Here is a 14,881-nt window from a genome sequence, read left to right on the forward strand (position 1 = left end):
CATTTATGGGCACTGATTGTCACTTTCATGGGCACTGACAGGCGTTACTGATGGGGCACAGACTGGCAGCTGATGGGCACTGATTGGCAATTGATGGACACCTCTCATGGGGGCTGCGCTGATAATCAATGTGCTGATTATCAGAGCAGACCCTCCCTCTGACAGGGAGAGCCGCCTGATCTGATCGGCTCTCCCTGTCAGCATGAACCGAGGAAAGCCGTTTACCCGCACTTCCTGGTTCATGCTGTGATCAGCTGTGATTGGTAAGGAGCACAGTGACACACAGCACTACCGATCGCCACATTACTGAACAAATATAGTCACATGCACATATTTGGGCAATGGTAATGACCCTGCCTTCAACGACAAGGCCCCCTCTGTTTGTTTTTAGTGGTGGGCATCAGGAGATGAAATTTGGTGGTGAGTGGGAAATAGAAGCACATAGTGTTGGTGGTCAGTAGTTTTTTTGATGCATCAGCAGGCATTGCTCATCATAATTGATGTGGATCACTGGATTGATGATGGATTTACGGCTTGGAACTTCTGTTTAATAAAGACTGTGTAAGTGTGTTTATTTACTTTTCACTTTTATGTGTATATGAGTAGGGGTTCTATGTACCCCTTACACAATCACATAGGGGGCAGTATATTGAACCCCCCAATTGTTAAAGGGGCTTCCAGATTTCAATAAACCCAATAAACCCCCTGCCCTCGCACCCCCCCAACCACCAGGTCAGGGAAGTGGTCCTTGTCATCATCAACATGGGAAAAAGGTATTTCCTATGTTGAGGGCGTGTACCCTGGAATAGTTCAGAAGGGGCACACACTTTTCCTGGCCATCCCAGCCTTATGCTTGGGTAAGGGCCTGGCTCAATTTTTTTTTTGTGGGTGTGTGTGTGTTGTGGTCCCCTTTGAAATCCATGCCAGACTCTCACCAAGGATAGGGGTTTTTAGGGGGGAATTCCATTCTGTTTTTGTGGAGTCCCCCATTACCATCTATACCAGACATTCTTCTAGGATAAGGGTCTGGTATAGAGGAAAGAAATTCCAGGTTAGTTTGTTTGAAAACAGTTTGCCAGGTGCTGTCATTTGCCAGCAAATTAAATACCTTTTCTTCTTTGCAAGTGGCAGTTTTGTTGTAGCTTATTTTATACAGTACATCTTACAGATGTGGCAGGTTATGGGCACCCAGGCATGTTTTTTAAATGAATTGTGTATCTCGCACCTTATACCACTTGTTTGTTGATTCCTTGCCCATAAGCCTAGAAAATGGTCATTTTAGTTTTTTTAACATTCAGTTACATGTGATTTAATTGGGGTTTGAACCCAAATTTGCCTCAAACTGAATCAAGATGTTGGACTCATCCCTAGTTGCTACATAAAAAGTAATGTAGGAAGGTGAGGGGGTGGAGATGCTGGTCTGCACAAAGAGTCATTAAACACTCTCAGAAGAGGAGAGGGCTATGTACAAGGAGAGAGAGCTGTGCTAGGGAACTGACTGTTCTGGAGAAGTCAAATATTATAGGTAATAACGAACAAGCAATACACAAATTAATAACTAGTGAGTGAGTCAGAGCTCACTGACAGGAGATGGGGTAAGATAATGAAGTAGTCTATACAGTCCATGCAGGGCTGGGGAGCAATGGAGATGGGATGGCAAGATGGATGGATCCACAGCTAGGCAGGAGAGACACACACAATCACCGACAGCTCCTCAACAGGGTATGAGATTCCCTCAAGAGCAAACAAGACAGCAGAATGGGCGCCAGGTAAGTATGAGTAAAAACCAACATTTTTTTCCATAACTACTTACATAAAAGATTCTTGGATACTGCACCCCGGGGCTGGGGGTGTGCAGAACGAACAGGCAGCAGTCTAGATGGAATGGAGGACAGCCGCAGGCACAAGCTTGGACTCGCTGCTGAGGGAGATGGACGCTGGTGGCATCACAGGCTCACATGTCACTGTCAGAATGCCAAGAACTGACAGGCTAGCTAGGGAGGGGATGGGCCACAACTAATTTCTGAGGCCAAGAAAGGGGAGACTTTAACTGTCAAACTAGTGTTGCATGAACCAATCAGGGAAAAAACTGGGCAGAGCAAGGTGCCTGATCATAGTTCACACTAGAAACCTTATTGTCAGGCAGCAATCAGACATGCAGTGTGCGGGGATGGTGTAAAAAACAAAACCAAAGCATGCTGACAAAAGGAAAAGGAAGGGAAAATATAAGGAAATATACATCTGCCAAAGATGCGTCCTCCAGTCCACCCGATCAGTTCCACGCACACAATTAAATTTACTAAAAGATGAAGTACATGCAATTATAAGTCACAAATCTCAAGTTCAATACAGTATCAAATGTTAAAATATGCTGTATAGTACTCGTTGGGTGAATAGTTCACGCCAAGCAAAAGTTTGGCATTGCTTGTTCACCCGTTCGGCAAACACCCGAATTTGCAGGGCGCTCAGCGGGTTGTTCGCCCGCTGAGTGTCCCACAATGCACTGTGTGCTGCACAGTGCATTCTAAGCCCTGATTGGGCAAAGCTTTGCCCAATCAGGGCACAGTGAATAGCTGGTTGCTAAGGAGCTGGCCAGAAAGCAGGCCGCTGCATCCTTAACAACGGATGAGTCATCAGCTGTCAACAGGCTTCCCCAATGACAACTGAATAAATAAAACATTGCCAGCAATAGAAAAAAGTAAAAAAATAAATGGCGTGGGGGCCCTTCGGTTCTGGTATGAATTTTAAGAGGAACCCCGCACTATTTTTTTTTAAAAACAGCGTGGGGTCCCCCCCAAAATCCATACCAGACCCTTATCCAAACATGCAGCCTGGCTGGACAGGAAAAGGGTGGGTGAGGGCCCCCCTCCTGAACCATACCAGGCCAAATGCCCTCAAGATGAGAGGGTGCTTTGGGGCAGGGGAGCTCTGCCTCCTACCTCAAAGCACCTTGTCCTCATGTTGATGGGGACAAGGACCTATTTCTGACAACCCTGGTTTATTGGAATCTGGAAGCCCCCTATAAAAAGGGGGCCCCCAGATCCTGCCCCCCATGTGAATGAGTAGGGGTATATTGTACCCCTACTCATTCAAAAAAAAGTGTCAAAAATAAATAGAGAGAGGAGGCAGTTTTTGACAATTTCTTTATTAGAAAAATAAAAAACGATGTCCCCCCGATGTAGATCCATCATCAATCATGATGCCCCCCCACACTGCCGGACCCAAAAAAAGAAAATAAGGGGTGGGGCCACCTGGTCATGTCATCCAGTGGCACTGCCCCCTTGTGACATCACCAACCGGTGCATGCTAGGTCTGGGATGTTACAGTGCCCCTTACCTATTTAAGAACTGTCAAACAGCAGAGCAGGCATTCAGCGTTTAGCCTTTGTCATGGGTTGATTATATTTTTATGGGTCCAGCAGTGCAGCGGATGTCGTGATTAATGATGGAACTAAATCGAGGGGACATTGTTTTTTTTATTTTTTTAATAAAGGAATTGTCAACAACTGCCTCCCATCGTTATTTTTTTGACACTTTTTTTGGTGAATGGGTAGGGGTACAATACTCATTCACATAGGGAGGGTGCAAGAATCTGGAGGATTCCAGATTCCGATAAGCTCCCTGCCTGCAGACCCCTATAACCACAATCCAGGGTTGTCGGGAAGAGGCCCTTCTCCCCATCAACATAGGGAGAAGGTGCTTTGCAGCGCCCCTCTGCCCCAAAGCATCCCCCCATTTTGAGGGCATGTGGTATGGTTCAGAAGGGGGGAGCTTGCTCGCCCCCCCCTTCCTGACCTGTTGGGCTACATGCTCGGATAAAGGTCTGTATGGGTTTGGGGGGGACCCTACACTGTTTAAATAAAAAAAATTGGAAAATTGGCGTGGGGTTTCCCTTAAAATCCATACCCGACCCGAAGGGCCTGGGAGGGTTTTGGCCATTTAAAAAAAAATGTATTGCCAGCGATGGTATTGTATTACTGGCAATTTAAATTTATTTTTTTTCTTTAAAAATGTTAGTTTTGCTACAGCAAGTTCTATACTCGGTACAGATGCGCCACTTTACAGGCAGACTAAGTGGACGCCCCGGGCACTATATTTAAAGGAATTTTTAATTGTTATTGTTTTACTTTAAGCATCATTACAATCATTGCTCCTGTAAAAACAAATCTTTTTACAAAAAACATTTTTTGCATTAAAATCATGTCCCCCAGGGCAGTACCCGGGCCCCCATACCCTTGTTATGGCCAATAGCTTGTATATAAGCCTTCAAAATGGCAACTTTTGATCTTTCAAATTGGAGTCCTATAGACTTCAATGGGGTTCGGGTCTAAACTTTTGCGATGTTTGAGAGTTCTGACGCAAACCGAACCGGGGGGGTGTTTGGCCCAACTCTACTGTATACAAAGATACAATACAAACCATTCACAGCTATGCTATGGAAAAACAAAAAACAAAACTCAACATAATGCTGTAAAAAAAATATTCCTTAATAAAAAACATCATCACATCTGGATATCATTTGGAATTCATAGTAAAACAAAACAAGGTAGATTAGCAAATACATTCATACCGTCTTCATAATAATATTAAATATACACCTAAAAATGAAATAGTAGATAAAAAATAGGAAATATAATAAAATAAGGGAGGGCAGAAAAAAAGGGGGGGGGGGAGGCAACTTAGTACCATCATGAAATTGTATTAATTTCTATTTCCTTATTCATTCATTATGATGGTACTCATTATAAGATTGTTTTGATTTCTATTTCCTCATTCAGTCCTCCGGGTTTTGTTATTCTGAAGAAATCCTCCGTGTGCATGTGCGAAAGGGAGTCTAATGTGAGTGGTTTTATAATTATCAATCAGCTGTGGCAGTTACAGGGCACTAATGAGGAAAGCTTCTGGGCCTGCATTCCTTTAGACGAGTTGCTATTGGGAGTATGTCTCCAAAAATTAAATTTTTATTCCAGGGGATGCCTGAAATCTGACTTGTATCTTAGTGCAGATCATCTGGGAAAAATGGTGAGGCAATCACATAAGCAGGAAATTATGTTTCTGAGGGGCGTTCTGCACACCTTCTGTGTAAAGAACACCTACAGGTAGCCATATTGCATTGCATTTTCAGAAAATTACAGTGGCTGCAGATTGAAAAAGAAAGATCATTTTTAATAACATTCAAATACAATATGATTTGTGTCACAATTGTATACTCTATATTATTTTTTTGCTATTTTTTATTTGGAGTTACCCATTTTCTTAAAGGGTATTACCGGAATTGTCCTTAAAACTCTTTTGACAATGCTGAATAAAACACACATCTTACATCTGATCTTCTTGCACTGAACCATGCCAATCAGATTGCAAAATGTGGCTAAAGAGTTGGATGAGCTAGCCCCAGTCCTGTCAGATAGACCTAGGGTCATTTACAGGAAAAGCTAGAAGTGTTAAATATTTTGTAGCCCCTCCTCATCAGTTGCTCAACAGAATTTGTATTGTACGGTCTGTCTTGCCCCTGTGACTCACCACAATAAATCCACAGAAAGGTTGAAAGTCAGGGTAATAGAAACCATCCCCTCCTGTGACCCTCAAGCCGAGATATTCCAGAGACCATGCCATAGAGAAACCTACTGGATTTTCATCCGGAATACTCTGGCATCTGGAGGACTGAATACGGAAATAGAAATCAATACAATCTTATGCTGGTACTATAAGTACCATCATAATGAATGAATGAGGAAATAGAAATGAATACAATCTCTCGATCTCTCAATGGTACTAAGATCCTTTTTCCTTTTCCTCTCCCCCCTGTTCTTTTCCTCCCTCACTTGTTTTTTTATATTTTCTATATTTATTTTGTAGGTATATATTTAATATTATTATGAACACCATATGAATGTATTTGACTCATGCAACAAGTTTGACAGTTTAAAGTCTTCCCCTTCTCCATAGGGGCGGGTCAGCCTGATGAAGGTGGTGAAAGGTTGGAAACGTGTTGTGGCCCACCCCCTCCCTAGCTTGCCTGTCAAGTCTTACTATTCTGACAGCGGCATGTGAGAGCCTGTGACACTGCCGGTGTCCATCTCCCTCTGCGCAGGTCCGAGCTTGTGCCTGCAGCTGTCCTCCATTCCATCTAGACTGCTGCCTGTTAGTTCTGCACCCCACACCAGCCCTGGATGAAGTATGCAAGCATCCATTATGTAAATGGATATGGAATAAAAATGTCTAGGTAGGGCATGATGACACAATGTACAAGTCTAGCACAGTTCCCTTATATGATGGAGAATGGAGGTTTGAAGGAGAAATGAGCAGCATGCTGTCTATGCCCCACTGGGGTGTTTTCCTTTCTCTGTTGATCCTGATGACCAAAGACTCAGATACAGACAGCAATGGGAAATCCAACATACTTAAATTGTAAAAGAACCAGGAGAAGAGAGGAAATCTTTCAATGGGGACACCTATCCTGGTGACAACTGTCTAAGTAGGGATATCCCTTCACTCCAGAAAGATCTCTTACTTCATCTCTATCTCTGCCAAAAAACTGACAGGGGTCATAACCCTTTCCTGTTCTATCCAAAACTCAAAAAAGTTTTGACTTTACAGACACATTAACATCTATAGTGCGTAATGAATCATTTAATACAACAAATGTCCCTTATTGAAGCTTTCTGATTCTGGTAAGTACATGATCATTTTGTTTTTACAAATTTACCTCATACTTTTTTTAAACATAAGCCTGTTAGCAAAAATCCACATTGAAAGGAATCCTTAGAGACTGTGTAAGTTGCTGTCATACTATTCCCAGTCTGCTTCATAAGAATTCTGCTCCTGGCTTTAAAATAGTTTATACATTTTCAACTTGTTGTTCAGTTCAGCAGCATAAGAGGACTGTCTGCAGTAACTGCCTGATGTGCTCTAATCAAGCCAGGCTAAAAGTCATATTCTAAAAAAATAAGGAAAGACCCAATCTAATAAAAAATAAGCTGCTGAGAATTGAATTGCTAGCTTCCAGTCAATTGTTGAGGATGGGATATTGGTCCTCAATAGGATTTGTGGGTGTACAGACATGGAAACACAGTTAGGACCCAAAGAAAAATGCAATTGAAAAAACACAAGCATAAAGTTACAGTAGATGTAAACAAAATAAATCTCATAGAAGCTTTAAAAGCTGGTAATACTGATTCTTGTCTGGGTGCCCTTTGTGTTGTGGGGTGAAAACACTTCTTCCAAAATCTTCTGTCTGTAAATGCTTTTCGAAACAAAAAAAAATCAGCTCCCGTATAAATACAAATTGCCCAGAAATATTACACTGTCAATATTAGGCTTGTTTTTAAAGATGAGAAAAATTCCAGCTGACAGCAATTATGGAAAATTAATTGTGAAGAATAACAATCAATCACAGATAGCAAAAATTAGGAAATGTGCCTATGAAAAAATACATACAGTTGGTTTTCCATGAAGTGCATATGGAAGAGGGCAAGCTGTAAAAAAACACAATGGCAGCCAGAAAAAAAAAATTGAAAATCAAAATATTCCCTAAGAAACAACACATGCAGCGTGATATGACTGCAGTGCGTGTAAAAAAACAATTGTAGCCAGCAGAAAATAGGAACTATGTCCCGTGAAAAAGCACATGCAACTTGTTATAACTGTAGACAGTGTATCTGAAGAGACGGTAAAGAAGATTTGGGACACACGTCATCAGCATTAGGATTTAATAATCCCTACACTATCCCTATAACTATGCACTTTAAAAGCAGCACTCTCTATGCTTTCCCTAACCCAGCTAAGCACATTGACAATAGCCTTTTATAGTTAGAAGGCCCCTTTATTATGCATTCTAAGCCAACCGGCAGTTTGCTGCTATGGCAGCAAATGGCCACATTAGTTCACTGTTTTCCTAAACTTCAAACAGGTTGGGTTAGCATCGAACCCATGCTTGATCCAAACCATGCACTTCTCCACTGTAACACACTTCTTCAGTGACCACTAATGTAATCATGCATGCTTGCTAAATATTGTGCTATATATTTTTCTACACCAAACCAAACTTCTTATCAGGGACGTGCAGTCAGGGGAGGCAGGTGAGGCAGGGCCTCACCTGCCATGAACATTAAAAAAAATTAATAAATAAAAAAACAGGGCGCGCCTGCTATAGCTGTTTAAAGGGCCGACTTACAGCTACAGCAATTTGCGGGAAGGAGCCAACCTGCCGGAGTATAATGACAGTGGCTGGTCGGCTAGTGGTTAAATACACTGACATGAAGTCTGCAGCTGTGGGACTACAGCGCCCAGCGGACCAATATTATGGAAAAAAAATGTTTAAAAAAAATTATTTTAATAAGACATAAAAGTTTTAAAAATGAATATAAGGATATAAAAAGCACCTCAACTTCTACCATAGACATGTAATGGCACACATTGGTATATCATGAAAGTATATTGTCTGAACTGAAAACATAAGCATTTAAAAGCATGGAAGGGGGGGGGGGGGGATATCCCTTGTCCAAGACAAATTCTTGGACAAGGGGTATCCCCCTGCCCTTGTACAGGAGACTTTCCTCCACTATGCCCCCAAACCTCCTCCTAAATCTAGGACTTCAGATGGCCCACAACCAACATGCTTTACAACCCAATTCCATGATTGTCACAAAAGAATGGAGAACATCCTAGCTAAACACTGGTCCATTCTGCTTGGAGATCCGCTTTTAGGTCCTTCCCTCACTCAGCAACCTAAGGTATCTTACCAAAAAGCCAAAAATATTAAAAGTAAAGTAGCACCAAGTAAAATCTGCAACAGTCGTCCCACACTTACCCCACACATCCCTCTGATCCCATTAGTAGAATAGAATACACTAATAGAATGTTCCAATGCAAGAAAAAATTGTGCTTTAACCTGCAAGTTCATTAATCACGTCCAAAAAACATACACAGTAAAAGGAAAACAATACACCATCAAAGTATTCCACAACTGTTCTAGTGACTATGTGGTATACTGTCAAACCTAGCCCTTGTGGTCTCTTTTAAGTAGGTAGGACCTGCTTTGTCAGCAGGAGACCTACTGGATATACACGTTGAATACTCTCTCGCCAGGGGATCTCAACGAGGAAGTAGAGACACATTCCCTATTATAATAATAAGCCTCATTTTACCATTCTTTACATAAATGTATGACTCAGAGGGTTGGCCGTGTCATTGCCAACATCCCTTGTAATTTTTAGAACTAGATGTGTACCTCAAAATGGGATTTTAAGGGCAATGTAGAAATTGGCAGTGTTGAATTATAGTTAAAAAGAAGTTTATTGATACAAAAACGAATAGGATATACATGAACATACACATTGATCTAGTTAAGAATAATTATAAAAACATCAGATATATGGAAACATATGATGCATCCTACTGCTAGTTACAAGTACCACCCCCGATAGGTGTGATGGCGTCCTGATAGCAGATTTCCAACGCGTTTCAACTTATTGTAGGGATAAAGTCTTCCTCAGGGAGGGACTGCATCACATTCTAAAATTTTAAGTAACAGCATGATTATTGGTATATACTTAAATATTTGTTTGTTACCTATATCTACAGAAATCGCATTACAACAGAAAAGTATTATATGCGACTTACATTTGCGACTACAGAAATCGCATTACAACAGAAAAGTATTATATGCGACTTACATTTGCGACTACAGAAATCGCATTACAACAGAAAAGTATTATATGCGACTTACATTTGCGACTACAGAAAATCGCATTACAACAGAAAAGTATTATATGCGACTTATATTTGCGACTACAGAAATCGCATTACAACAGAAAAGTATTATATGCGACTTACATTTGCATTTAACTGTGAAAAATCGTTTTATTACATGGGCTACGTGTAAGCAATAGGCTTCACGTCACGGGGAGGAGAAAAGGAAGGAGGAGGTCCAAGCGTCTGCTACCTAGACAACAGGGAAGCTTGTGGACGCTTCCCCTCAATACATTGTACAAAGGTGCTTCCTCTAAACAGTGACAGCAGCCAATTGAAGTCGCACCCCCTCCACTGCACCACCAATGAATGTGAGACTCTACCTAGAATAGGGCTACGCCCATCACTTAGCCACGCCCACACCCCATATATTAGGACGCCAGGGATGGCCACAGGCAGCATTCCACAACTGGCTTTGTTACAGAGAGGTACTCCAGGACCGGAGCTCCCTGCCACTTGGAACAATACACCTGACACAATCAATTTAAGGTATTTGATCTCTTTTACTCTATGATGGCCCTGGGGAACCTTATTTCCCCTACGAATCACCATTATTTCCATTCTTTGACCTCTTTGATGTTCAATTTCTTAGCATTTCCCTTATACCTTCATGTTTTTCAGTTGTTTAATTATCACGACTGCCAAATACTGGTTTCTTCACAATATACCAGGCCATCCCGTAGAGGATATTTGAGCAGCATTGACAATCACGTGTTAGGACCCCTGCCAGCACTGGGAAAGCGATTTTTCACAGTTAAATGCAAATGTAAGTCGCATATAATACTTTTCTGTTGTAATGCGATTTCTGTAGTCGCAAATATAAGTCGCATATAATACTTTTCTGTTGTAATGCGATTTTCTGTAGTCGCAAATGTAAGTCGCATATAATACTTTTCTGTTGTAATGCGATTTCTGTAGTCGCAAATGTAAGTCGCATATAATACTTTTCTGTTGTAATGCGATTTCTGTAGTCGCAAATGTAAGTCGCATATAATACTTTTCTGTTGTAATGCGATTTCTGTAGATATAGGTAACAAACAAATATTTAAGTATATACCAATAATCATGCTGTTACTTAAAATTTTAGAATGTGATGCAGTCCCTCCCTGAGGAAGACTTTATCCCTACAATAAGTTGAAACGCGTTGGAAATCTGCTATCAGGACGCCATCACACCTATCGGGGGTGGTACTTGTAACTAGCAGTAGGATGCATCATATGTTTCCATATATCTGATGTTTTTATAATTATTCTTAACTAGATCAATGTGTATGTTCATGTATATCCTATTCGTTTTTGTATCAATAAACTTCTTTTTAACTATAATTCAACACTGCCAATTTCTGCATTGCCCTTAAAATCCCATTTTGAGGTACACATCTAGTTCTAAACATTTTACCATTCTAACTTTGTTTCTTAATCTTTTGAATCTTGTTTTTTTTCTGCAGGCCCTTATGGTCAATTTTTATTTATGGACATCAAGTCGATCGTTAGGGGGTGGTGCAAGTTGATGTGCTTTTTATATCCTTATAGTCATGCTTAAAACGCAGTCTTATTAAAATCATTTTTTTTTAACTATTTTGTTCATAATATTGGTCCGCTGGGCGCTGTAGTCCCACAGCTGCGGATGTCATGTCAGTGTATTTAAACTGCTCTCCTCCCAAGAACAGTAGGCCAGAAGGAGAAGGAGCTGTGAGCTCCGAGCGCATAGCCTAGGTTATTTTCAGATTGACAGCCCCCAGCTCTGATGCCTGCCCTGTTCCTGTGACGTCACATCCGCTTCTGTGTGCCAGATTGGTCAGCGTGGAGCTTCCTGCTTCCTGGGACACACAATACAGCCAGTAATAGGAGCTACATCCCCAATAGCCAGGGGACCAACAGCGGTTCACCCACCCAGGGGACCCACAGAGCGGCATCGGATCACTTCAGGACTGATCATCTTGATGGGCATCCTCACCTGTTTGGACTGTGTAAGTGTTTATTTGGCACACTCTTTTTTCTGAACTTTTACTTTCAGTTGACGCCTCCCCCTCTGCTATTGACTGGTTCTCTGCAACCTAAAGACTGAGAGCTGAGCAATCAACAGTGTTTGATTGCTCAGTCCCCGGTTTTAAAGCCGACAAGGAACAGATGCAGCATCAGACCAATGCCGCATCCACCTATGTGAGTACAATTATTTTATTTTTTTACCTAAACCCATACTTCTCTTTTAAGATGTATGCCTTACCTTAGGCACTTTTTGAGACAGATGAGGGTTATTTCTGAGGTATGGCCTCTGCTCCCAGACACATCACACTGCAAACATAAATGTCTAACATAATGCTAAAAATTTGCAAGCATAAATACTTTTTCTAATTTGAAATTTTAATTATGTTCTTAATTTTATAAAGAAAATGTAGTCTTGACAGGACCCAAAAAAGCATGCTCCAAGAAGCTGTTTCTTTCTCTACTACTGCAAAAATATTTTTGAAGCATTTTTCACATACAATATATTCATACCAATTTTAGCCTTGCCAGGTCACAGTAAAACAACACTAATATTCTGTTTAGCTACAACTTTATTCATTTTTAAATAAGTGCATCAGAGAATGGAATTTACCCAATACATTTTTCCATATTAAAATTCTCAGTGGGATGTGGACGAGGAAAAAATTTGAACACATTATATAACCGTTTTCTGTAAAACCAGAAATCATATCCGCCAAAATTTATGTTAGTAATTACAATTTCACATAATGTGTTCTCCCAGAGGGTATTCTGTTGTCGGAGATGAAAAACAAATACATGCAAATAATTTTCTAACCCCTTTCATTGCAAACTGAAAAAAGTGCTATTATGCCCCGTACACACGGTCGGACATTGATCGGACATTCCGACAACAAAATCCTAGGATTTTTTCCGACGGATGTTGGCTCAAACTTGTCTTGCATACACACGGTCACACAAAGTTGTCGGAAAATCCGATCGTTCTGAACCCGGTGATGTAAAACACGTACGTTGGGACTCTAAACGGGGCAGTAGCCAATAGCTTTCATCTCTTTATTTATTCTGAGCATGCGTGGCACTTTGTGCGTCGGATTTGTGTACACAAGATCGGAAATTCCGACAATGGATTTTGTTGTCGGAAAATTTTATAGCCTGCTCTCAAACTTTGTGTGTCGGAAAATCCGATGGAAAATGTGTGATGGAGCCTACACACGGTCGGAATTTCCGACAACAAGGTCCTATCACACATTTTCCGTCAGAAAATCCGACCGTGTGTACGGGGCATTACAGTCTGTGTTAAAGTAGAAGTCCAGTCAAACCATAACTATACCTAAACCTATTCCCACCCCCATTCTAAGCCCTATTCTTACTACCCTGTAGAAGGAAGATAATTATACTTACCTTTTTTGAGGGTGCCCTGGTCCAGTCACATGATCAGCTCCCAGAGCTGGCTTCAGTATAGAGAAGGGACAGCTGACAATGGATGCCCTATAGTAAGCCTATGGGTGACTTTACCACCCAGCCACTGCAGCCATTGTCGGCGATCTCTCCTCTATACTTCAGCCGGATGCCAGGGAGATCATGTGACAGCACTGGAGCACCCACAAAATAGGTAAGTATAGATACAGTGCCTTGAAAAGGTATTCATACCCCTTGACATTTTCCACATTTTGTCATGCTACAACCAAAAACATAAATGTATTTTATTGGGATTTTAAGTGATAGACCAACACAAAGTGGCACATAATTGTGAAGTGGAAGGAAAATGATAAATGGTTTTCAAATTTGTTTTACAAATAAATATGTGAAAAATGTGGCATGCATTTGTATTCAGCCCAACTGAGGCAATACTTTATAGAACCCCATTTTGCTGCAATTACAGCTGCAAGACTTTTTGAGCATGTCTCTACCAGCTTTGCACGTTTAGAGAGTGACATTTTTGACAATTCTTCTTTGCAAAATAGCTCAAGCTCTGTCAGACTGGATGAAGAGTATCTGTGAACAGCAATTTTCAAATTTTGCCACAGATTCTCAGTTAGATTTAGGTCTGGACTTTGACTGGGCCTTTCTAACACATGAATGTGCTTTCATCTAAACCATTCCATTGTAGCTCTGGCTGTATGTTTAGGGTCATTGTCCTGCTGGAAGGTGAACCTCCACCCCAGTCTCAAGTCTTTAGTAGACTCTAACAGGTTTTCTTCTAAGATTGCCCCATATTTGGTGCCATCCATCTTCCCATCAACTCTGACTAGCTTCCCTGTCCCTGCTAAAGAAAACCATCCCCACAACATGATGCTGCCACCACCATGTTTCACGGTGGGGATGTTGTGTTCAGGGTGATGTGCAGTCTTAGTTTTCCGCCACACATAGCATTCTGCTTTTAGGCCATACATTTTGGTCTCATCTGATCAGAGCACATTCTTCCACATGTTTGCTGTGTCCCCTGTATGGCTTCTCGCAAATTGCAAATAGGACTTCTTATGGCTCTTTCAACAGGGGCTTTCTTCTTGCCATTCTTCCATAAAGGCCAGATTCATGGAGTGCACGACTAATAGTTGTCCTGTGGACAGATTCTTTCACCTGAGCTTTAGATCTCTGAAGCACCTCAAGAGTTACCATGGGCCTCTTGGCTGCTTCTCTGATTAATGTTCTCCTTCATGGCCTGTCAGTTTAGGTGGACAGCCATGTCTTGGTAGGTTTGCAGTTGTGCCATACTCTTTCCATTTTCGGATGATGGATTGAACAGTGCTCCGTGACATGTTCAAAACTTGGGATATTTTTTATAACCTAACCCTGCTTTAAACTTCTCCAAAACACTATCCCTAACCTGTCTGGTATGTTTCTTGGCCTTCATGATGCTGTTTGTTCTCTAAGGCTCTCTAATAAACCTCTGAGGGGTTCACAGAACAGCTGTATTTATACTGAGATTAAATTACACACAAGTGGACTATATTTATTAATTGGGTGACTTCTAAATGCAATTGGTTCCACTAGATTTTAGTTAGGGGTATCAGAGTAAAGGGGGCTGAATACAAATGCACTCCACACTTTTCACATATGTATTTGTAAAAAATTTTGAAAACCACTTATCATTTTCCTTCCACTGTGTTGGTCTATCACATAAAATCCCAATAAAATACATTT

General features: G+C 41.2%; 1 protein-coding gene and 1 long non-coding RNA gene across 2 annotated transcripts in view; one reads left to right on the top strand and one right to left on the bottom strand.

The window, feature by feature from the left end:
• The window catches only part of VWC2 (von Willebrand factor C domain containing 2), a 1,458,416-nt gene that overhangs the window by 164,619 nt on the left and 1,278,916 nt on the right, over positions 1 to 14,881 (bottom strand). The gene's annotated exons all lie outside the window — the stretch shown is intronic.
• LOC141145859 (uncharacterized) lies at positions 9,947 to 11,101 on the top strand. Its single transcript, XR_012244677.1, has 3 exons — positions 9,947 to 10,241; positions 10,374 to 10,518; positions 10,840 to 11,101. It is a non-coding gene; the product is annotated as an uncharacterized lncRNA (long non-coding RNA).

The sequence above is a fragment of the Aquarana catesbeiana genome, linkage group LG05 (assembly GCF_042186555.1).
Source record: "Aquarana catesbeiana isolate 2022-GZ linkage group LG05, ASM4218655v1, whole genome shotgun sequence".
NCBI lineage: Eukaryota > Metazoa > Chordata > Amphibia > Anura > Ranidae > Aquarana > Aquarana catesbeiana.